A 23,302-nucleotide genomic window follows, 5' to 3' on the forward strand; every position below is an offset into this window, starting at 1 on the left:
CTGGTATAATTGCATATTTGGTAGGTTATGATAAGTCTTTTAATATAAAACAGTCACACAGCGGCTGCCATATTATCAGTGGTGTAACAAAGGCCCCCGCATTCCCTGCGGTGTGGGGCAGAGGCGGAGCTCCAGGGGGCCCTTTCACCACAGTACACTGTGCACCGGCAGCAGGCCCCTGACTGGGTCCGGAGGGGGGCCCTCAAATCTAGTGCAGGAGGCCCCCCCAAGGTTTGTTACACCACTGCATCTTATGCGTGGATGGATATTTGGGATAAGCCAACGTAGCCAGGGCTGTTGCCACGGGGGACATTTGAGGGCTGGGCCAGCACATAATGATCTTTGCCTCCCCTCCACCCCCCCAAACGACCACAGCATCTGTATACATGTGCGGAAATCGAAACGGTGAATCAACAATATAAATGCCTTTAAGTGTTGTTTTTATCTTGTTGCATTTTCTGCACGTTCCAATACAGGTTAAATGACAGGCTGTCTTCTAAAAAAAATGCTGCTTATTCTTCTAATATGGAGACGTTTACTTTTTCTTATTTTGAAAACACGGTGAGAGGATTTTGCTAAGTTAATTATGTGACAGTCTCAGTGGGACAGACAGAGTCACTGGAATTAGGCAACAGGGGAGCTTCATTTCATGAGGCCAATCTGTCCCCAAATGGGGACAGACACCACTAGACACCAGGGAGTTTTTTTTTTTACGTGAATTTCACGCAAGGGGAGCGACCCGTTAGGCAAGGGTCACTCCCCTGGGGGGAAAATTTCTTTTAGGCCATTTCTTCCCCCCTGGGGGGCAGATCAGCCTATTTTGATTAGGCCGATGTGAAACCACTAGGCACCGGGGATTTTTTTGTTTTTGCTTTACAGATGGGGAGCGACCCCTTGGACAAGGGTCGCTCCCCTGGAAGGGAAAATTGTATTTAGGCCGATCTGCCCCCAGGGGGGGCAGAAAGCTCTAGGCGCCAGGGCAATTTTTTTTTTTGTGTTTTTTTTTTTTGTTTGTTTGTTTTTTTAGAGATGGGGAGCGACCCATTAGGCAAGGGTCGCTGCCCTGGGGGCAAATTGTATTTAGACCATTTCCCCTAGGGGGCAGAAACCACTAGGCACCGTGATTTTTTTTTGGCGCCAATGTCACGCTGGGGGAGCGACCCCGTAGGCAAGGGTCGCTCCAGGGGGGAGAGGGGGGGGTAGAAACCTCTAGGTGCCAGGGCAAATTTTATTATTATTTTTTTTTTGCTTATTTGTGTTTTTTTAGAGATGGGGGTACAAATTTATTTTAGGCCATTTCTGCCCCCCCTGGGACCGGCTGAGCTAGAAGCCAAAATCCACAGGTAATTCTGGGTAACAGAACCTGGTCAGAGCCCCACAAGTCACCCCATCTTGGATTCCCCTAGGTCTCTAGTTTTAAAAAATGCACAGGTTTGGTAGGGTTCCTGAAGAGTCTGGGCTTTCAAGGTAAGTTTATTCCAATAAATATGCAGGACAGCTTACAAAGAACGACCACCACTGACACCGTCCCAACCGTTCCCTGGCCCCGTTCTCTTATGTCGAGTCTCGTGCAGGAATTCCAGAATGCATGGGAGACTCGCACGGAGGACTCGACATAAGAACCCAACACATCTTCCCTCTTAACACATAAAAATTGTACCAAACTAAAATCAAAGCTAAGCACAAAAAATAAAAATAAACATTACAACTACTTATTCTAAAGTACAAAATCACGAAATCTTCTGGGAAGCATCCTGTTTCTAGACGAAGCCATTCTCCTCACCTTGTTCTTCTCATACTCTTCCTTGGAGGGGTCCACCGACTCCTTGTCCAACACTTTCACACCACGAAGAGAATTCTTTCCCCGAATGTCCTTCGTTTCTTGCTCCACCTTGGTGGACTCATCCCATGTCCTGTTCTTTAGTTCCACCTCGCGAGAATTCTTTCCCCGAATGTTCTTCTTTTCTTGCTCCACCTTGGTGGACTCATCCCATGTCCTGTTCTTTAGTTCCACCTCGCCTGCCAAGGACAACCTCTCCTTGTTCCTCCAACATAACGGCATTTTTGCAAATTGTGATGACTTTCCTTGGGCTCGAAAATTTAGATTCACCTTTCTGAATAATACGAGCACTTTTAATTTTGACATAATCACGCACCTTAACACAAACAGTCTTCCTTGGACTCCCTTTATATTTGTCCTGAGCAGATAACCTCTTTTCACTCACCTTCTCAATCAAACCCTCTGCAATTTCAACTTCACCCATCCATTTCCTTGTCAACTTGGTTGCAGGAACTCTTCCTCTCAATAACATAAAAGGAGACACACCCGTATCAACATTGGGTGTAGTTCGCACTGCCCACAACAACTTCCTCAACTCTTCCTTGCAATTCAAACCTCCGACCTTAGCCAGTTGTATGTTTTCCTTGATCACCCTGTTTAAACGTTCGACCAGACCATTACTCCTAGTATGATAAAGGGATGTTTTAACATGCTTAAGTCCAAGGAGCCTCAGGAAATCTGAAAACTGGGCAGATGTGAATTGACTCCCGTTATCTGTAAGTATCTCATCGGGAATACCTTCTCTGTCAAAAACGGATTCTAAAACCTCAATGACTTTATGAGAAGTAGGAATTTTCACCAACTTAAAATCAGGCCAACGACTATAAAAATCAATCAATACTATACCATAGTCCACCTGTCCATTCAGCAAATTAACAGGACCAATCAAATCCACAGCAATCTTACTCCAAGCTTTCACGGGCACTTCAATTGCCTCAATAGGAGAAGGAAGAGTGACCTGAGACTTGTCACTAATAGCACAGGGCAAACAATCTCTCACAAAGTGCTCCACATCTCTGTCCAACCCCGGCTACCAAAAATGTTCCTTTATTCTCCTCTTCATGGCCCGCATACCAAGGTGACCTTCATGTCCCAATGTTAATATTTTATACCTCAATCCCACAGGAACAACCATAGTTCCCGTACGCATCAAAATATTATTCACGACAGACAACTCCTCAAAAATGTGTTTGTACCCTTCACAATGTATAGATTTGCAAACCGACCATCCTTGTGATATACCTCCCATAACTTCCTTCATTTGTTCATCCCTATCACATGCTTCCCTCCATTCATCTTCAGTCACCGCACCTTCCAATTGACACTCCAATGAGCATACTAGAACATCATCCTCATTTGTCTCCTCCTTACCAAATACACCAGTATGAGGAAGACGGGAAAGGCAATCAGCAAGAACATTCTTTGCACCTGGCACATATTCCACATGAAAGTCATACATTTGCAATCTATACTGCCACTTGGCTATTCTAGGAGTCCAATTCAGTGCGCACCTGAATTGGAAAATAATTGCACTAAAGGTTTATGGTCCATCCTGACAGTAAAATGCACACCCCACAGATAAGGCTTGAAATGGACAATTCCCCACCAACACGCAAGAGCCTCTCTTTCTATTGTCGAATATGTTGCTTCTGCACCTCTTAGACTGCGGGAGGCAAAAGCAATCACTTTATCCTTGCCATTCCTCCGCTGTAACAATACCGCTCCCAGACCCAGTTGACTAGCATCAGTCATGATTACAATTTCATCTTTGGTGTCGAAGGCCTTCAACGGAATGGCCAAAACAATTTCTTTTTTGATAGCTGCAAATTCCTGCTCACATTCATGACACCAGTCAAATTTAACATTTTTTTTTAAGAGAGACCTGATATTATGTGTTTTACTGGCACAATTGGGAACGAATCTGGCATAACACTCAATGAGACCCATAAAGGATCTAATTTGATCCTTATTACAGGGAGATTGGAAATCTTCAATAGCTTTGACCAAACTGTATTTCGGTTCCAGCCCTCGTTCTGATATTTTATAACCTAGGTAGTCAATTGATGACGTACTAAACTTACATTTGTCTGCACTGAGAACAATCCCTCTCTCACTCAACGTAGATAATACTTGTCTCATCCTTTCATTATGCTGATCTTGATCCTTGCCAAAGACTAGAATGTCATCTTGGAAGGCCATAACACCATCCATATTTCTGAATAAGCTATCTACCACCCTTTGAAACACTGCGGAAGCGGAAGCTAATCCAAATGGCATGCATCTAAATTGAAACAACCCTTCAGGCGTAATAAAGGCTGTCAAGTGCCTTGACTCGGGATGCAAATTGATTTGATGGTAGGCTGATGTCATGTCTAATAAACTGAACACGCAGGCGTTACCAAGTGTAGATAGCATTTCAGCAATGTTGGGCAAGGGATGACAATCCACCCAAATTTGCGCATTAAGATCGCGCAAATCCACACACATGCGAATAGATCCGTTGGCTTTACGGGCAATCACTATGGGAGCCACCCAATCAGATTTGTTCACCTTTTCAATTATGTGTTGATCACACAATCTGTCCAACTCTCTTTTCAACTCTGCTCTCAGTGCTAAAGGCACTCTGCGTACCCTGTGAACCTTGGGAACAGCATTCTCCTTCAACTTAATCTTGTGCGCAAAGTTTTTAAACATACCAATACCATCCTTGAAAACATCCGGAAAAGCATCAAGCCAGATAGATCCTACAGACAACACTCGGTTATAATTTTTGCTTAAGATTTCCTGATCGGGGTTATTGGGGTCCAATAAAATACCTAACTTCTTTTGATCCTCCCAACTCAAGAAACAGGCATCATCTTTAGCTACATACACCACTCCTTTAGCTAAATTACTTTGGAAATTCAATTCAACCTCATACTCCCCCAATACTTCCACTGGTTTTCCACCATATCCCACTGGCCTAATATGAGACTTCTGAAGCTCAATATGGTCAAAATGTTCCCTCCATACCTTCTCACTCACAAGTGTGTAGGGTGAACCTGAATCAGCCACCACAACTACTTCATATCCATTGATTGACAATTTACAGGTAGGCCTCCTGAATTTATTAAAAAATACACTGTCGCGGCTATCACTGTCAATTTTAGAACCACCAGAAATAGTAAGAATTTCTTCCTCCTCACTGGTAGATGGATCTAAACCACCCCCATTGTCACTATGTAACTTAAAAATCTTATCCCTTGAAATCTTATCCCTTGATCCAGACCTACACACCCTAGCAAAATGCCCAATCTTAGAACACTTGGCACATCTCTTTCCCACGGCCAGACAACTGCTTACATTGCCTAAATGGGAGGAACTACCACATATAAAGCATTCAATTTCATAGAATTCTCCTTCTTAACTGATGTCTCAGCTTTGAGATTCACGTGAGATTTGTTAGACTTCTGTTTGATCATTGCTACTTTCTGAAAAGAATCCTTCTCACTGGCTGTGTTAATCTGTTGCATGAACATGGTAGTACTCTCAATTCTAGTTGCTATCTCTACCGCCTTTTCTAACGTTAAATTTGGAGTAGACAAGAGAGTTTCCTGTACCTCTTTGTTATTAGTCTTCTCAACGAGTTGGTCCCTTATCATTTCATCCTCACACGCCTTATAATCACATGAAACAGCTAACATTCTTAAAGCCCCCACAAAACTCGCTACTGGTTCCCCAGGAACCTGTACTCTTTTGTAAAATTTGTGCCTTTCCATAATAAAATTTTTACATGCCTTAAATCTAGAATCCAGTGACTTAATAGCAGAAGCATATTCATCAATACCTCCATCCCCTTCACCCACAGGCAAAGGAACACATACTTGGGGAATGTGTTTTAAAATTTTGCGACCTTCTGGACCTAAACAATGACGTAACACAGCAAACTTTTTTTTGTGAGTAAAGGAGTCACCATCAAGAGCATCAAGATGAGCTTCAAAACCTTCCTTCCATGAATCCCAATCTGCCTCTGATGAGACTGGATCAGGAGAAAACACAGGAGGAGGAAGGATGGAATGCTGCATGGTAACAAGTTAGTTATAAGTTCCCACTAATATAATAGTGGTAAAGGTAAAAATTGTTAATGAAGAGATGACACGCAAAAAGGGTGTGCGTATCACTGTTGAAATGGTCAAAGAATTATGAAGAAAACTGCAGAAGATACGCTAGCATAAGATGTGCGTATCACCGCTAAAGAAAAGTCTTGAAGACACAGTTTAATCGTTGAGGAAAAGAAATTCCAATCCTTGCTATTCACAGGAGGAACCAAAGTGAAAGCGTTCAAGTTGCTGAGGAGACCAATTAGAAGACGCATGTACACGAGGACGGAGCATCCCAGTTGCTAGGGAACAGGAAATCTTCAAGCGCAGGGCAGTGACGCAACTTGAAGCGCGCGCGTGTAGATTAACACGCGCCACCAACGTACAGCTCCTCGAAAGATCTGCCTCAAAATCAGTAGGCAGGAACACAGCAGCAACGCTGAGGCCAGCAGCGCAGACCCACACCCATGAGGTCCGGAACTGCCAAATCCAGAACAGGGGTCGGCCGATCAAACTGGTGCCTGAAGAAAAACCGGCACGGCGTCGAACACTGATGAAGCGCACACGTGGGCACAAGCTGTCCTACAGTCCCTCATCGCCAAATGAAGAGTCTGGGCTTTCAAAGTAAGTTTATTCCAATAAATATGCAGGACAGCTTACAAAGAACAACCACCACCGACACCGTCCCAACCGTTCCCTGGCCCCGTTCTCTTATGTCGAGTCTCGTGCAGGAATTCCAGAATGCATGGGAGACTCGCACGGAGGACTCGATATAAGAACCCAACAGTTCCCTAGGTGCCGGCTGAGCTAGAGGCCAAAATCTACAGGTAGGCACTTTGCAAAAAACACCTCTGTTTTCTGTCCAAAATTGTGATGTGTCCACGTTGTGTTATGGGGCATTTCCTGTAGCGGGCGCTAGGCCTACCCACACAAGTGAGGTATCATTTTAACGGGAGACTTGGGGGAACATAGAATAGCAAAACAAGTGTTATTGCCCCTTGTCTTTCCCTACATTTTTGCCTTCCAAATATAACAGAGTGTGTAAAAAAGACGTCTATTTGAGAAATGCCCTGTAATTCACATGCTAGTATGGTCACCCCGGAATTCAGAGATGTGCAAATAACCACTGCTCCTCAACACCTTATCTTGTGCCCATTTTGGAAATACAAAGGTTTTCTTGATAGCTATTTTTCACTCTTTATATTTCAGCAAATGAATTGCTGTATGCCCAGTATAGAATGAAAACGCACTGCAGGGTGCAGCTCATTTATTGGCTCTGGGTACCTAGGGTTCTTGATGAACCTACAAGCCCTATATATCCCCGCAACCAGAAGAGTCCAGCAGACGTAACGGAATATTGCTTTAAAAAATCTGACATTGCAGGAAAAAGTTACAGAGTAAAACGTAGAGAAAAATTGTCATTTTTTTCACCTCAATTTCAATATTTTTCTTTTTCAGTTGTCATTTTATGAAGGAAACCCTTGTAGGATCTACACAAATGACCCCTTGCTGAATTCAGAATTTTGTCTACTTTTCAGAAATGTTTAGGTGTCTGGGATCCAGTATTGGTTTCATGCCCATTTCTGTCACTGACTGGAAGGAGGCTAAAAGCACAAAAATTCGTAAAAATGGGGTATGTCCTAGTAAAATGCCAAATTCGTGTTGAAAAATTGGGTTTTCTGATTCAAGTCTGCCTGTTCCTGAAAGCTGGGAAGCTGGTGATTTTAGCACAGCAAACCCTTTGTTGATGCAATTTTCAGGGAAAAACTACAAGCCTTCTTCTGCAGCCACTTTTTCCCATTTTTTTTAAAAAAACGAAATGTTCACTGTATTTTGGCTAATTTCTTGGCCTCCTTCAAGGGAACCCACAAAGTCTGGGTACCTCTAGAATCCCTAGGATGTTGGAAAACAAGGACGCAAATTTGGCTTGGCTAGCTTATGTGGACAAAACGTTATGAGGGCCTAAGCGCAAACTGCCCCAAATAGCCAAAAAAAGGCCTGGCACAGGAGGGGGGAAAAGGCCTGGCAGCGAATGGGTTAACTTCTTTTTTCCATGGTTTTAGGGGACTCCTCCAGTTCTAGGAGGCTCCCAGCATGGTAGGTTTCTGGGACTGGGGAGCATCGAAAAACAGTGGTCAAAGAACGGTGTAGTTGCTGCTAATGGCATGCATAGCCAGGAGAACGTTTCAGTTGCCATAAATGGTATATGGACATGAGGGCTGGATGGAGAATACAAATATTGAAAAGTACAAAGTAAGATGGAAGAGAAGTTAGAGAAAAAAGAAAGAGAAAGAAAGGAGAGTAAATAGAAAGGGCAAACAAGAGCAGGAGGGACAGCAATGGGAAGATAGATGCAGCAGCAAACAGAAAGGGATAGTGGTGAAAAGGTTAAGAGACCCAGCAGGGGCAGAGATTGGGAGATTGGGGGTGAATAGAGAAAGTAAGAGAGAGCCTAAAGATGCAAAGTGGAAGGTAGGTACATGTAGTGAAATAGAGACTGGAGATTTCAAGTAGAATGCATACTTCATCATGTTTTGGCAAGTTCACTTGGCCCACTGTAATTTCAAAGCATAATTTGGCACTTTATTTTCTAAAAGGGACCGTATTGTAAGATCCAATAATCACCTTGTATAGTAGTCTTTAAAATCCTAATAAAATCTAACCGTTGTTACATGATACACATTACCTTTTGTAAATTGCTTAGCAATGGTATCCACTTGTTATTTGCTGCTATATGGCCTTGGTGAGAAGTTCCTTCTCTTTTATTGCATATCAGCAATGTCTAAATTTGCTGGTATAGTAGCTGGAAAGTACAAAATACTTGCTGAGAAGTTAATGTTCTATTAATGAAGAGATTTGGCTTTCTGGTGTACATTTAATTATGGAAGTTTCTCAACCATTTCATAACAAGAAGCTTTACTTTTAGCTGCACCTGTGGTAATGACAAATATTCCACCTGCAAGTAAAGATTTTCCATTTCTAGTGCACATGGCAAGCGTCCATACTTTCTACATTCATTACTCAGAAATAGGCCTGTTCATCCAAGCAATGTTTGCCACATATAGGGTGCCACCTAGAGGGTCCTATGCAAGGAGTCTACTGCATGTGAAAGAGTACAGAATGTTCATAATTCTTGAAGTGGAGGACTGTAGTATCCAGATGGAAGGTACCATGAAGGTACCATTAGAGAAAGAGGTTACACAGAGGAGGATCCTAGATGCAAACTGTGACACCATTGCTCACAGCATTAGAGGCAGTGCAGCTGCTAGTAACCTGATCCAGGCCACATGCCTCAAATGCACCCATCCCAGGGCCACACAATCACCTGTATTTTACCATGCCTACCTGCCTTGCTGGTTGATGTCTAATGAAGGTCTCTTTTTGTATAGCAGCAACCTGCTTGTAACTATAAAGGGTGTATGTCGGAGCCCATCCGTGCAGTTTCAATAGGTGCTTTTGATGAAGTGTAATTGAACTATCCATCTTTTGTCACAACTTTACAGTGAAATTCATTGTGGGACCTTCCCAACTTCCCATGTAAAATAAAATTTTATTTAGTTCACCACTAATTTAACAAAATGTTCTAGGTATGCTGCAAACTCTTTGTAAAGGTATTTTAAATTAGTAACAAGTTAAATTAAAACTTCACTCATGAAGTTGGTCAGAATCCGGAAACTCCACACTTTATGAAGCAAGTGAAGTTTCCAAACTTTACTTGAGGTGAGATTAATCCTTTCGGGCCTTCCAGTTATGATGATTACATCATGCAGAATGTCCCAGGTAGGACATCCTACAGCAAACAATTTTTTTGTGTTGAGGCTGTACATCCACCACCTCAGGTAAGAGGTGTGACAGGGAGGGCTCTAAGCTGAGAGTCATACTAAGTTATGAGTCAGCTTACTTTACAACATTAAATCATTCTACTTTAACTCCCATCTAACTGATTGGATTTAAAGTTGGATTGCGGAAAGTTGATTGTGTTTTAATATGCACCTTAAAAAAATCCACATATTCCTTCCCATAGAACCACGCTGTGGGCACCCTGAATATCGAAACATGAATATAAATTGTAGAGAATATCGAGGACAGAACACTAAATCCAAAATATCAACAGGCAAGTATAGTTTTTCAATTCCTCACTATATGTTCCTACAATATATATATATATATGTGTGTGTGTGTATATTTCACTTAAAAAAAAAACAAAGGTTACAGGGACGTTATAGTTAGGCTCACATTTTAAATGTACAAAACCATAGAAATTCACCTGTTATAGTTATAGTTATCTCAAGTAATTATAGCTCGTGCCCTAAGGTAACTATAACGCATGCCCCACCATGCACAGTTTTTTCATCGAAAATGTTACTGCAAATATTACATTGATATCCTAAATGATATTACGAAAGATATCATGAGTGCCGTAATTTGTTAGCAGTGAGCCTAACTATAACGTCCCTATAACCCTTGTTTTTTTTAGGTGAATTTCTGTTAAAAAAAAATTCTATTTCCTAACTATAATGTCCCTGTAACCTTTGTTTTTTTCAGTGAATTTCTATGGTTTTTTTTAACGAAAAACAATTTTCATTTCTATACGATAATCCAACCACCCCTGCACACAGTCTTTGGCCGTGCATGGCGGCGGTTGGCCGCAGGGCCTGGCCTGCAGCCGGCCCTGCAGCCAGCCCCCCATAACCACCCAATTTTGCACCACACATGGCCTTCGGCTGTGCACAGTGCAGTTGGCGCAGAGTCTAGCCTGCAGCCAGTCCCTGCGGACAAACCCCCAAACCACCCAACCCCATACCGTGCACGGCCTTTGGTCAGGTGCCACAGGCCCACGTGTCTCCCCCCCTCCCTGGGCCAGTTTCAGCTCCAGGGTATGGGGGGCTGCAGGACCCCCTACCCTGGCTGATTTTGACCCTGGAGACCCCATCCCCTGGGGACTGGCTTTAACATATTTATTGTTTTGGGACAGATGGCCATGTGGGCCCCCTCCCTGGGCCGATCTCAGCCCCCGGGGACCCCACCCATGGGGCCTAGCCTTCTAATTTCTTTTGGGGGGGATGGGGGCCACGTGGCCCCCCCTCCCTGGGGTGATCTTGGCCAGAGGGGACCCCACCTCCTGGGCCTGGCCATGTCATCTGGGTGCCTCTAGGGCACCCAGTAAAAATGATTGGGGACTGAGGGAGTGAAGCCTGAAGGCCTCTGCTGTCCCAGCTGGCTCCTCACCTCCTGTGGGAGGCAGCATTGCTGCCACAGAGAGGGAGATGCTAAAGATGCAGCTCCCTCTCTGTGAGAGCTGTAGTTTCCTCTGTTTTCCTGCCCTCATGTCTGCAGGCAGGGAAACAGAGGAAATCTATGCAGCAGGTGGGAGCCATTTGGCACCCTAGGACATAGCAGGAACCGGCCCTGAGGTGTGGCAGTCCCCAGGGCTATCACTGGCTTCTTGAGGGGGGCCACATGGCCCCCCTCCAACTTAAAAAGCCCCAGGGAGGTGGTGGTCCCTGTGGCTGTAGCGGAGCAGAGGGGACCCCCCCTTAATTATGATTAAAGCCCCAGGAAGGTGGTCCCTAGGGCTGCGCAGCCCTCTCTTAGTTATGACTAAAGCCCTGGGAGGTGGTGGCCCCTGGGGCTGCAGGAGTGCCAGACAGTCCAGCGCATTTGATGATAAATATATATATATATATATATATATATATATATATATATATATATATTCACGTAAAAAAGAAAAAAATCAGGGATGTTATAGTTAGGCTCACATTTTAAACATACAAAAAGGTAGAAATGCACCAGTTATAGTTAGTTGGGGTAATCCTAACTATAACTTGTGCCCTAAAGTAACTATAACTTGCCCTAGGCATGCACAGTTTTTTTGTCAAACATTTTACTGCATATATTACATTGATATTATCAGTGATGTTATCACAGATGACATGAGTGTCATAATCTGCGGGTTAATTAGCAGTGCATGGCGAGGGTGCGAGTTATAGTTACTTGAAATAACACTAACTAAAACTACTGAATTTATATGGTTTTGTATGAGTAAACTCAAAACCTAACTATAACGTCCCTGTAACCTACGATTTTTTATGGGAATTTCTATGTTTTTTTGTTAATTCTATTTCCTAACTATAACGTCTCTTTTACCTTTGTTCTTTTAAGTGAATTTCTATGTTTTTTTAAACGTATTTCATTATTATACGTTAATCCAACCACAACCACGGGCATGATCTATGGCCAACCCCATAAAACCACCATACCCCACGCCGTGCACAGCCTTTGGCCGTGCATAGTGAGGGTTGGCCACAGGGCCTGGCCTATGATCAGGCCCTGCGGCCAACCCCCATAACCACTCACAGCCGAAGAATCTGTCTCTGGGTGTGAGAATAGGTGTGAGAGAGTGTGTCTGGGTGTGAGTGTGCCTGGGTGTGAGAGTGGGTGCATGAGTGCCTGAGTGGGTGTGTGAGTGGCTGTGTGACGGTCTGAGTGGTTCTATGAGTGGGTGCATCGGTGCCTGAGTGGTTGCGTCAGTGACTGAGTGGGTGTGAGAGTGTGTGCATGAGTTAGTGTGTGAATGTATTTTTTTATTTATTTATTTTTAATCTGCAGTCACATTGGAGGCTCGCGCTGAGCGCTGCGAAGGAGTCACAACTCTGTGCTAGTGGCAAAAAAAAGTTTTTCGGTTTCTTTCACCTAATAATGGGTTCCTCAGGCACCCATTAAATGACCCCCCGGGGTCATTGCACCTCTACCATGACCCCCATCTATCCTTTTCAGCCTGTATTTCCATCCCCTGGGACTGTGCCCCAGTTCATATAGTGGTGGCCACAACTTTCGGCACAGGTTGCAGTCAGCCAATCACAGTACTGCTTCTGTCGCCGGGTGCCACAACGCTCCGCATTTGAGTCAAGACAGATCTGTGTCTCTATATATAGACATTAATTTTCCACTTAATACCTCGAAAATCACTGAACGGATTCACACCAAATCACAAAAAGGTTGATTTCTTAACCAGGACCTAGCTTCCTGCCAAATTTGGTGTAAATCCGTCCAGTGGTTCGGCCGCTATTCTTGTTCAGAATGCTTATGAAAAAATTAACGGGGGAAAAAGCAGTTTGGGACCCCATTTTTTCACGCCGCTTTGCGGATCGCCCCGACAGCCAGACAGCAGCTGAAGTCAGCATCGTATTTTCTTGGAAAATTTCGTGAAGGTTCATCAAACGGAGCTAAGTTATTAGCAAAACAAAAAATGCTTTCTCCTAGAGGGGACAGCCACTAAGGCCCTCATTCTGACCCTGGCGGTCGGTGATAATGCGGCGGCCAAGCCGCCAACAGGCCGGCGGTCCAAAATATGCAATTCTGACCCTGGCGGGAACCGCCAACACAGCCCACCGCATTAACACTCCGCCCGCCACGGCGGAACAAACAAACAGCGCGGCGGTCCCCGCCAACAGCCAGGCGGCAGACAATGTACCGCCCACCCTATCACGACCCACCAATCCGCCACCTTTTCCGGGGCGGGAGCACCGCCGATAAAAACACGGCGGAAACAGACTACGAACGGGAAAACGCTCACCTCTACGCACTCCACGCGAGATTCCGGCAGTATGGAACCCGAGTTGCAGGTCATCCCCGCACTCCTATACCTGCTCCTGTACCAGGAGCACGCCCGGCGGCGCGGAAGACATCGGTGAGTACTGCACCTACGACACAGGGGAGGGAAAAGAGTACCGGCACACACCCACCCACCCACACCCACTACAACACACACATCAATGCATTCCCACAGATCACTGTCACAACCCACAAACCCCCCCCTCCGAAATAATGCAAAGACCAAAAGAAGAGATCATAAACGGGCAGATATATTGAAATATGGACACCAGTAATCCCAATAAATAAATAGCGGTGCTTGAGACGGCGGGGCCCAGTTCAGCGGTTCTTGAGACGGCGGTCCCCAGCGGAGCGGTGCTGGAGACGGCGGGGCCCAGTTCAGCGGTGCTTGAGACGGCGGGGCCCAGTTCAGCGGTTCTTGAGACGGCGGGGCCCAGTTCAGCGGTTCTTGAGACGGCGGTCCCCAGCCGAGCGGTGCTGGAGACGGCGGGGCCCAGTTCAGCGGTGCTTGAGACGGCGGGGCCCAGTTCAGCGGTTCTTGAGACGGCGGGGCCCAGTTCAGCGGTTCTTGAGACGGCGGGGCCCAGTTCAGCGGTGCTTGAGACGGCGGGGCCCAGTTCAGCGGTGCTTGAGACGGCGGGGCCCAGTTCAGCGGTGCTTGAGACGGCGGGGCCCAGTTCAGCGGTTCTTGAGACGGCGGGGCCCAGTTCAGCGGTTCTTGAGACGGCGGGCCCAGTTCAGCGGTTCTTGAGACGGCGGTCCCCAGCGGAGCGGAGCGGTGCTGGAGACGGCGGGGCCCAGTTCAGCGGTGCTTGAGACGGCAGTCCCCAGCGGAGCGGTGCTGGAGACGGCGGGGCCCAGTTCAGCGGTGCTTGAGACGGCGGGGCCCAGTTCAGCGGTGCTTGAGACGGCGGGGCCCAGTTCAGCGGTTCTTGAGACGGCGGGGCCCAGTTCAGCGGTTCTTGAGACGGCGGTCCCCAGCGGAGCGGTGCTGGAGACGGCGGGGCCCAGTTCAGCGGTGCTTGAGACGGCGGGGCCCAGTTCAGCGGTTCTTGAGACGGCGGGGCCCAGTTCAGCGGTTCTTGAGACGGCGGCCGGTCTATGGCCAACTGCTCATTGCCTGGTGGTGCCCTCCTGGGCAGCGGGGATGGTGCTCCTTCAATGCCCACCTGGGCTGTGGGTGGTGGGGCCCTCCTGGCCAGCTGGGCTGGGTCCTCCCTGGCCAGCGGCTATGGGGGTGGTGGGCTCCTCCTGGGCAGCAGGCCTGCAGCCTGACCTCTCCGACTTGCTGCCCTTGCCCTCCTTAGTCGGGAGTCTGTGGCCCTTTCCTCCCTTTGGAGCTGTGGCTGGTGACTGTGTCTGGGTGGTGTCCGGGGGGGATGTAGAAGCCGGGCTCCTGCGGCGCCCCTTCCGCCTTCTGCTCCTCTTCCCAGGGGGTGGGCTGGCTGTCCCCTTGCTGCTGGGCGAAGATCCAGACATGCGGGCTGGTGGGCTCCAATACCCCTGCACCCTTGTCAAGGGGGCTGCAGGGCTGGTGGTGGCTGAGGTGCTCTTCTTACCCCGACGAGAAGGAGGGGGGGGCTCAGGGTCAGGAAAGAAGTTAGCAGTGGCGAGGAAGAGTTTCTTGGGACAATGGAGAGTGGTAGGTACAGTGGGAATGGGAGTGGAGGGAGAGGATGTGGTTGTAGGTGAGTCACGTTTGCTGTCTTTGGGTGCAGGTGCAGGAGGGATAGGCTGTCGTGAGGTGGATGGCTGTTGGGTGGGTGGGTGGCTGCGTTTGTGTGGTGTGGAAGAGGGGGTGACAGACACAGTGGGAGAGGACACAGGGGACGTGTAAATGGCAGTGGGGGTGGTGACTGCACGTGTGCGGACTGGACTGGAGGGTGTGCTGGTGATGGAAACACTGGCAGATGGTGAGGTCAATGGAGGTGTGAGTGTAGACGTCACAGGGAGGGAGGAGGGATACGAGGAGGTGGGGGTCACAGAGGTGGTAGTGACTGTTGGCATGTCTGCATCGGAATGTTGCGTGTGTGAATGTCTGCGTGATCTGTGGTGCTTATGTTTGGATGAGCTTCTCTTGGGTGTTGAGGTGTGTGCAGGCTGGTCTGATGGTGTGGGTGGGACAGGCAGAGGAACAGGAGACTGGGAGGAGGGAGTTAGTAGAGGGAGGCAGGAGACAGGGTCAATGGCTGCCGTCAGTGCTGAGGCCAGAGCCTGGAACGATCGCTGATGGGCAGCCTGACCCGAATGAATGCCCTCCAGGTACGCATTGCTGCGATGAACCTCCCTCTCCACCCCCTGGATGGCATTCAAAAGGGTAGTCTGCCCAACAATGAGCGTCCTCACGAGGTCAATGAGCTCCGCACTGAGGGCAGCGGGGGTAACAGGGGCAGGGCCTGAGGTGCCTGGGGCGAAGGAGATGCCCGGCTTCCTGGCAGAGCGGGCACGGGGCGAACGCTGAGGGGCTGCTGGGAGGGCGGAGATGGTGCGCTGGGTGGCGGCTGTACCTGTAATGGCAGGGGGCACGGATGGTGCCACCCCCGCAAGGGAGCTCCCTTCCGAGGACGTGTCCGTGTCGCTGCAGGGTCCAGTCGTCCCCGTTGTGGAGCTCCCCTCGCCCTCCGTCTCACTGGTCCAGTCAGACTCTGTGGCATGGCCCTCCTGGGCCATGTGAGATGCAGCTCCCTCCTGCCCCGATGACACTTCTCCTCCGCCTGATGATGCTGATGCACACAAGCACAGAAAGACAAACAAAAAGGGGGGGGGGAGAGAGAAATAAAGGGATATTGAGTACATGGATCTCCGGTACAGTTAGCGGACATGACAGACACAGATGCCCCCTGCACTAAGTTGAGCACTTGGGGTCCGCTACGCATTCCGTGGAACATGCCCTACACGCCTAGAGTTGACAACTGCACCCATGGATGACACGGCCCAGGGATGGCTGTACTGACACACTACTGAGGGTGGTGGCTGGGGACACAGGGGCTTACGGGGTGCCCAGCCTACAGATATCGCCCTGGCCTAGGGGGACCCACAGCCCTCCTCCCCCACCCAGACACCTCCACTGCGCGACAACAGAGTAGATAATGCTTGGACTCACCCCCTTGTGTCTGCTGTGCTGCCCTCACGCGCCCATCCAAATCAGGGTAGGCCACCGCCAGGATCCGGAACATCAGGGGGGTCAGTTGACGGCAGGCACCCCGCCTACGTTGGGAGGCCATCCCCAGCAGAGACTCAGCGGTCTTCTTGGTCCCGCGGCGGATGTCCTCCCACCTCTTGCGGCAGTGGGTGCCCCGTCGATGGTGGACCCCCAGGGTCCGGACTTCCTTGGCGATGGCACGCCAAATCCCGATCTTCTCATGGGCGCGGACCTATGTGACACGTACAGGGAGGGAGAAATACCACGTTCAAGTTTGTCTGCATTTTCGTTGCCAGTGGCCCAACGCCCCCCATCCCCGCCAGGCCCCCCGCCATGCCCCCCGCCAGCCCCAACATGCCCCCCATCCCCGCCAGGCCCCCCGCCATGCCCCCCGCCAGGCCCAACATGCCCCCCCATCCCCGCCAGGCCCCCCGCCAGGCCCCCAAGCCAGCCAGTGGCCCCAAATCCATATTGAATTAAACTCACTTGTTGGTCTGGAGGACCGTAGAGTAGCGCATACTGGGGGAGGACCCCATCCACAAGTTTCTCCAACTTCTCTCCAGTGAAGGCAGGGGCCCTTTCCCCAGTCGCAGCAGCCATTGTCCCTTCCAGACCGAGGTCACAGCAACACTTGCAGTATAGGTCCTCTCCTGTGAAAGTTCAAGTCGCAAGTGGATAAGTAGATAGAAAATGGCGGTCAGGTCCGCGGCGGTGCGTACCGCCACCGCCACCGCCGGCGCCCTTCGCCATTGGCTCCTGAAACCCATAGGCTTCAATGTTAACCAATGCGGCTTCGCGCCGCGGTCTTCGACCGCTGACCGCCGCGGTGTGCCACGCCAGCGCATTGACCTCACATCCCATTGTCACACTTCACAGGTCAGGCAGCCGCCATTTCGAGGGTCCACATGGCTCAATTTCAACTGCGTCACACAGGCCTAGGCCTTGCATAGCCACTCAGACACGCCATTCACTGCATAGAGAATCGTTTACTGTGCTAGCTGTGAGTACGTACCTGTGGGTTGCTTGACTGTGTGCTCCATGTTGTCCTTCCTAGGCACCGTCCGCTGGGTTTGGCGAGGAGACGGATGAATCCTCGCGTGTACCGACCGCTGGTGGACCTGTCGACAATGGAAGAACGCCACATTATCCTGACCTACCGTCTTGACCGTGCCACTATACATGAACTGTGTGCCCAGCTGGAGCCCGACCTGATGTCCCCCATCCGCCAACCCACAGGGATTCCCCCTCTGGTGCAGGTCCTGTCAGTACTCCATTTCTTGGCAAGTGGGTCATTTCAGACAACAGTGGGAATTGCTTCTGGGATGTCTCAGCCCATGTTTTCGAAGGTGTTATCCAGAGTGTTGTCTGCCCTGATGAAATACGTGAGGAGCTACATCATTTTCCCTGAGGTGGGCGAATTGGCTACAGTGAAGGGTGATTTCTACACCCTTGGACATATTCCCAACGTCATTGGTGCCATTGATGGGACCCATGTGGCTTTGGTTCCCCCAAGAGACAGGGAGCAGGTGTACAGGAACAGAAAGAGTTACCATTCCATGAACATCCAGGTGGTGTGTTTGGCTGACCAGTACATCTCGCATGTAAATGCCAAATTCCCAGGGTCAGTGCATGACGCCTACATCCTGAGGAATAGCAGCATCCCTTACGTGATGGAACAGCTAGAGAGACACCATGTATGGCTATTGGGGGACTCTGGGTACCCCAACCTGTCGTGGCTACTGACCCCAGTAAGGAATCCCCGGACCAGGGCAGAGGAACGGTACAATGAGGCCCATGGGCGTACTAGGAGGGTGATCGAACGCACCTTTGGCCTCCTAAAGGCCAGGTTTAGGTGCCTGCAAATGACAGGTGGATCCCTAATGTACTCACCTAAGAAGGTGTGTCACATCATCGTGGCCTGCTGCATGCTTCACAACCTGGCTTTGCGCCGCCAGGTGCCTTTCCTGCAGGAGGATGGTCGAGACGGTGGTGTTGTGGCAGCGGTGGAACCTGTGGAGAGTGACGAGGAGGAAGACGACGGGGCTGAAACAGACAACAGGGACAGAATCATTGAACAGTACTTCCAATAGGACACAGGTAACAATTCAAAGATAATTTAGTAAATCTGAACTACTCTCCTGCATCTCTGCTGCCTGTCTATTTGCCCCAGTGTATGATGACTGAGTTGTGGCTTTTCCCTCCCTATTTCAGATCTGGGGTCCCCACTACGAGTCCTGTGCTTCGTTTCCCCATGGACTACAGCTTTGTGGCAGCTGTTTGTTGACTTCACTATGTACAAGGACATATTTGCACTGTCATGTCAATTACAATATTTTGAAATCACAGCCAGACTCCAGATAGTTTTGTGCAAAATAGGTGTTTATTTCAGTGCTCAAAATGGGATGGGTGGTTTCAAGTGGGTGGGGGCTATGGTGAAGGAATGTCCATGGCAGAGTCCAGAGTAACAGTCACACAGGTGCATTGTCCAGAGGCCTGTGGAGAGATGGAGCATGGGCAGTTCAAGGATGGACAGGGTGACAATGTGGGACAGTGGGATGACATCAGGTGGTATCCTTTGCTGGCGGGGGTCTTGACATCCTACTCTGTCTTCTTGCGAGATCTCAGGGCCCTCTTGCGGGGTGGTTCTTCTCCTGCAGGAGGTGGGGGTCTGGTGGGCTGCTGTTGTGCGGGGGCCTCCTGTCCACTAGCGCCGGCGGAGGTGGTTGGCTGTTCTTGGTCCAGGCTAGTGGCAGGGGCCCTTTGTTGTTGTTGAGTGTCCGTCCTGGTGTTGATGAGGTCCTGCAGCAGCCCTACCTTGGTAACCAGGGTGGAGGTGAGGGCTCTGATGTCCTCCCTGTACCCCCGATAGTGTTCCTCCTGCAGTACCTGGATCTCCTGGAACCGGGCCAGTACCGTCGCCATCGTCTCCTGGGAGCGGTTGTATGCTCCCATGATGGTGGTGAGGGCCTCGTGGAGAGTGGGTTCCCTGGGCCCGTCCCCCTCCTGTCGCACAGCTGCCCTCTGAGTTGCCCTGTTTCCCTGGGCCTCTGCCCCCTGGCCGGTGTGCCCACTACCACTGCCCCCAGGTCCCTGTTGTTGTTGGGGTGGTGGGTTATCCTGGGTGCCCTGTAGTGGTAGACACACCGCAGATTGACGCGCCCTGGAGACAGAGGCATGGGCCCGCTGGGTGGGAGCTGTGCTGGTGTTCCCAGAGGGGTTTGGGTCTGTAGTGGCCTGTGCCTGTGTGAGGGGAACCGACTGTCCAGAGGTCCCCGATGGTCCGGGCTGGTCATCAGTGTCCAGGTCGACAGAGCTGCTGTCATCGCTGACGGCCTCTTGGGTGGGGGGTGTGGAGAATTCTGGGCCCTCCGCGGCGGTGTGTTGACGGTCGGGTCCTGCAGGGGTATAGAGGTATGGTTATAGTTTCAATGTGTGGCATATGGGTGTATCTGTGGGTTCCCGTGTCCCCAAGTGCTGGCATTCGTGTGTGGGGGCTTTGGTGAGGGTGGCTTGTGGGGGGGATGTGTATATGCATTGGGCATGCTTTGGTGATGGGTGTCCATGCTTAGTGGACGCATGCAGGCCTAGGTTTTGGGATGTGTGGGTTGTGATGGTGAGACATTGGCAGGGAATAGGTGTGCTGGGGGTGGGGGTGAGGATGGTGGTGGGGGTGAGGATGGTGGTGGGGGTGAGGGTGGGGGTGAGGATGGGGGTGGGGGTGAGGGTGGGGTTCGAGGATGGGGGTGAGGGTTGGGGTATGATTTGGCATGCAGGTGGGGGGGAAGCAGTAGTGAAGCTTCAACTTACCAGTATCCATTCCTCCGCCGACTCCTGCGAGGCCGTCAGGATGCAGGATGTTCAAGACTTCCTCCTCCCATGTTGTAAATTGTGGGGGTTGAGGTGGGGGTCCTCCGCCAGTCTTCTGCACGGCGATGTTGTGCCTGGATACCATGGAACGCACCTTCCCCCGTAGGTCGTTCCATCGCTTCCTGATGTCTTCCCGATTTCTGGGGTGCTGTCCCACAGCGTTGACCCTGTCGACAATCCTCTGCCATAGCTCCGTCCTCCGGGCAATGCTGGTGTATTGGATCTGTGTGCCGAACAGCTGGGGCTCTACCCGAACGATTTCCTCCACCATGACCCTGAGTTCTTCGTCTGAGAAGCGGGGGTGTCTTTGGGGTGCCATGGGGTGGTGTGTATGATGTGTGGGGTGGAGTATGTGTAGTTAAGTGTGTTGAGTGTGGTGGTGTGTGTTGTTTTGTGTGTGGATATTGTGTGGGTGATGGTGTTGAGTGGCTGTGGCTGCTAGTTTGTGGATGGTGGTGTCTCGCTCTGGCCTTCTTTCTGAATTTTTGGTCGTAGGGGTTTGTGGGTGATGTGGGTGTGTGTTTTATATTGTATTGTGTGTGTGGGAGTGGTGTGTGTATGTGTATCAGGTGTGTGGAATTCAAATCGGCCAATGTGGCTGAGTTTTGTTCGTTTGTGTGTATTCTGACCGCGGCGGTGTGTCCCGCCAATGGAAAACCGCGTTTGAAAGACCGCCGCGTGGATTCGTGGGTCGTAATGGCATGGGCGTATTTCTGTTGGCGTGACGGTGGAGGTTTTGTCACCTCCACTTTTCCGCCGACCGCTGGTCTGGCGGTCTGTTGTGGCTGTCGGATTTTCGGAGGTTTGGCTGCTGCGGGTCAGAATGACCGTGGCGGGTTTCCGCGACCGCGGCGGGATTATGGAGGATTTCTGACCGGCGGTAGGCGCCTTTTACCGCCGAGGTCAGAATGACCACCTAAATTATATATATGGCACTTTGCAGAAACAGGTGCCCCTTCCTGCACAAAACAATCCTGTCTGCAATGCAGGCCCCCTTGCACCACTGCACAATGGTGCCTGCCTTAGCACTAGGTAGAAAATTGTGTGCTAGCATAAGGAAAGGATAGAGATGTGCACTATAATGTTAAGTACGCCGCATTCCTGCCCTCTTACGCAGTACAGCGAGGTGGTTTGCCGCACTGCATGAAGTTTGATAAATATGCCTCCAAGTTTGTAATTTGCTATTTCATGTGACAACAACTGGTGAAGTCTGATGAGACTGCATGCCAATCCAAACATAAGAAAAAGATGCAGAGAGAATTCTGGGTCTTCTACACTATCAAGCGTGGCCTTGTTCTAATGAGACTACTGGATTTGTGCTTCAGAATCACATGCATTGTGGGAGACTGAGTCTGAACCCACTACAGGTGACACCTGTCGGCCTATTCCATGTTTTGCTCCGGCTAACTAGCAGTGCCTCATCCCCACCCAAGAGCAGGGATGACTGGGCAGCCGAGCGCATAACACAATTGACTCCTCAGGGAAATCGTGGTCACTCAGATCTCATCCATTTCCCTCAGTTACATTAGTCTCACATATACAAGGACAACCAGAGGCATTCAGGAGCCTGGCCATTCAATTCAAAGTGGACTGTGCTGGTGTTGAAGAAGCAGAGTCTGCTGAGCCACCTCAATATATGATTTCAGTGACAATGGAGTTCAATCTAATGGTTCTCTGGGTCAATCTAACGTACCCACAATTTAAGGCCACCAGGATTCAGAAATACGTAAAGCAGAGGGGTCCTTTTGTTGCCTTGAGGCAAAACTTAAACATTACCAATAGCTGAGGCTCTAACCGAAGAAATTGTAATCACATTCATATAGTGCTTACTACGCCAGTCGAGGCGTTGAATCGCTTTGCACCAGGCAGCACACTGGTCTGGATCCCAAGATTTGTGATTAATTCAGTGATTATTGGGATTAAAAACTGTAGAAAGAAATATCATCTGTATTTGAGATAATACTATATTAGGTAATTTTGACAGCTCCTATAATCAGGTGATCAGTTTGTCCACTGCTAGACCAGAGCTTAAGTAAGGACAGCTGATCAGCTCAGGGGTTGGAAGTAGTGGTGGCTGCTACTGAATGGGGATGGTGGGGTAGGGGAAATAAAACAAAATAAAATAAAAAAGAACACTTACCTGTTCTGTCGGGAGATGGGTTCTGTCTCTCCTCTGTCCTCTACCTGACTCCCAGAAGCACACAGGCTCCCAAATTACCCTAAGCCAATCACGAAGGCTGTTGTCACCAGCATGACAGCAGCATCATGATTGGTCTGAGTGATCTGGTTGGGCGCTCAGACGGGTGCATGTTCTCCACCCGGCTGTATTGCTAAGTGCGCATGTCTGTTTGGTCATCCCAACACGGCCGGCCAAACCTTCATGCGCACTAACGATGCACATACCCCTCCTCCCTGTGACACAGCCCAGCCTCGCCCTAACCTGACTCCGGATGAAACATGAAATGATAATAACATTGCTTTATTATCATTTTCCTTTTTCCTTTTTTGCATTGCTCAGACCAGTGGGGCTAGGCTCCTCCTCTTCCTTAGCGGAGGAGCGGGCGCTGGTTGGAAGTGTAAAGTAATGGCTGGACACATAATATTCAGAGCTTTATGCCAAACTTTAAATGAAATATCATAAATGACATGATAAACCAACGTAAGAGGAGATACAGGGTAAGTAGTGCAAACATCATAAGGAGATTCTGCAAATGCTGGAGCGGATGTCTTTTGAAATTTACCCTTAAAGTTTGCTTC

The sequence above is a fragment of the Pleurodeles waltl genome, chromosome 10 (genome assembly GCF_031143425.1).
Source record: "Pleurodeles waltl isolate 20211129_DDA chromosome 10, aPleWal1.hap1.20221129, whole genome shotgun sequence".
Taxonomy (NCBI): Eukaryota; Metazoa; Chordata; class Amphibia; order Caudata; family Salamandridae; genus Pleurodeles; species Pleurodeles waltl.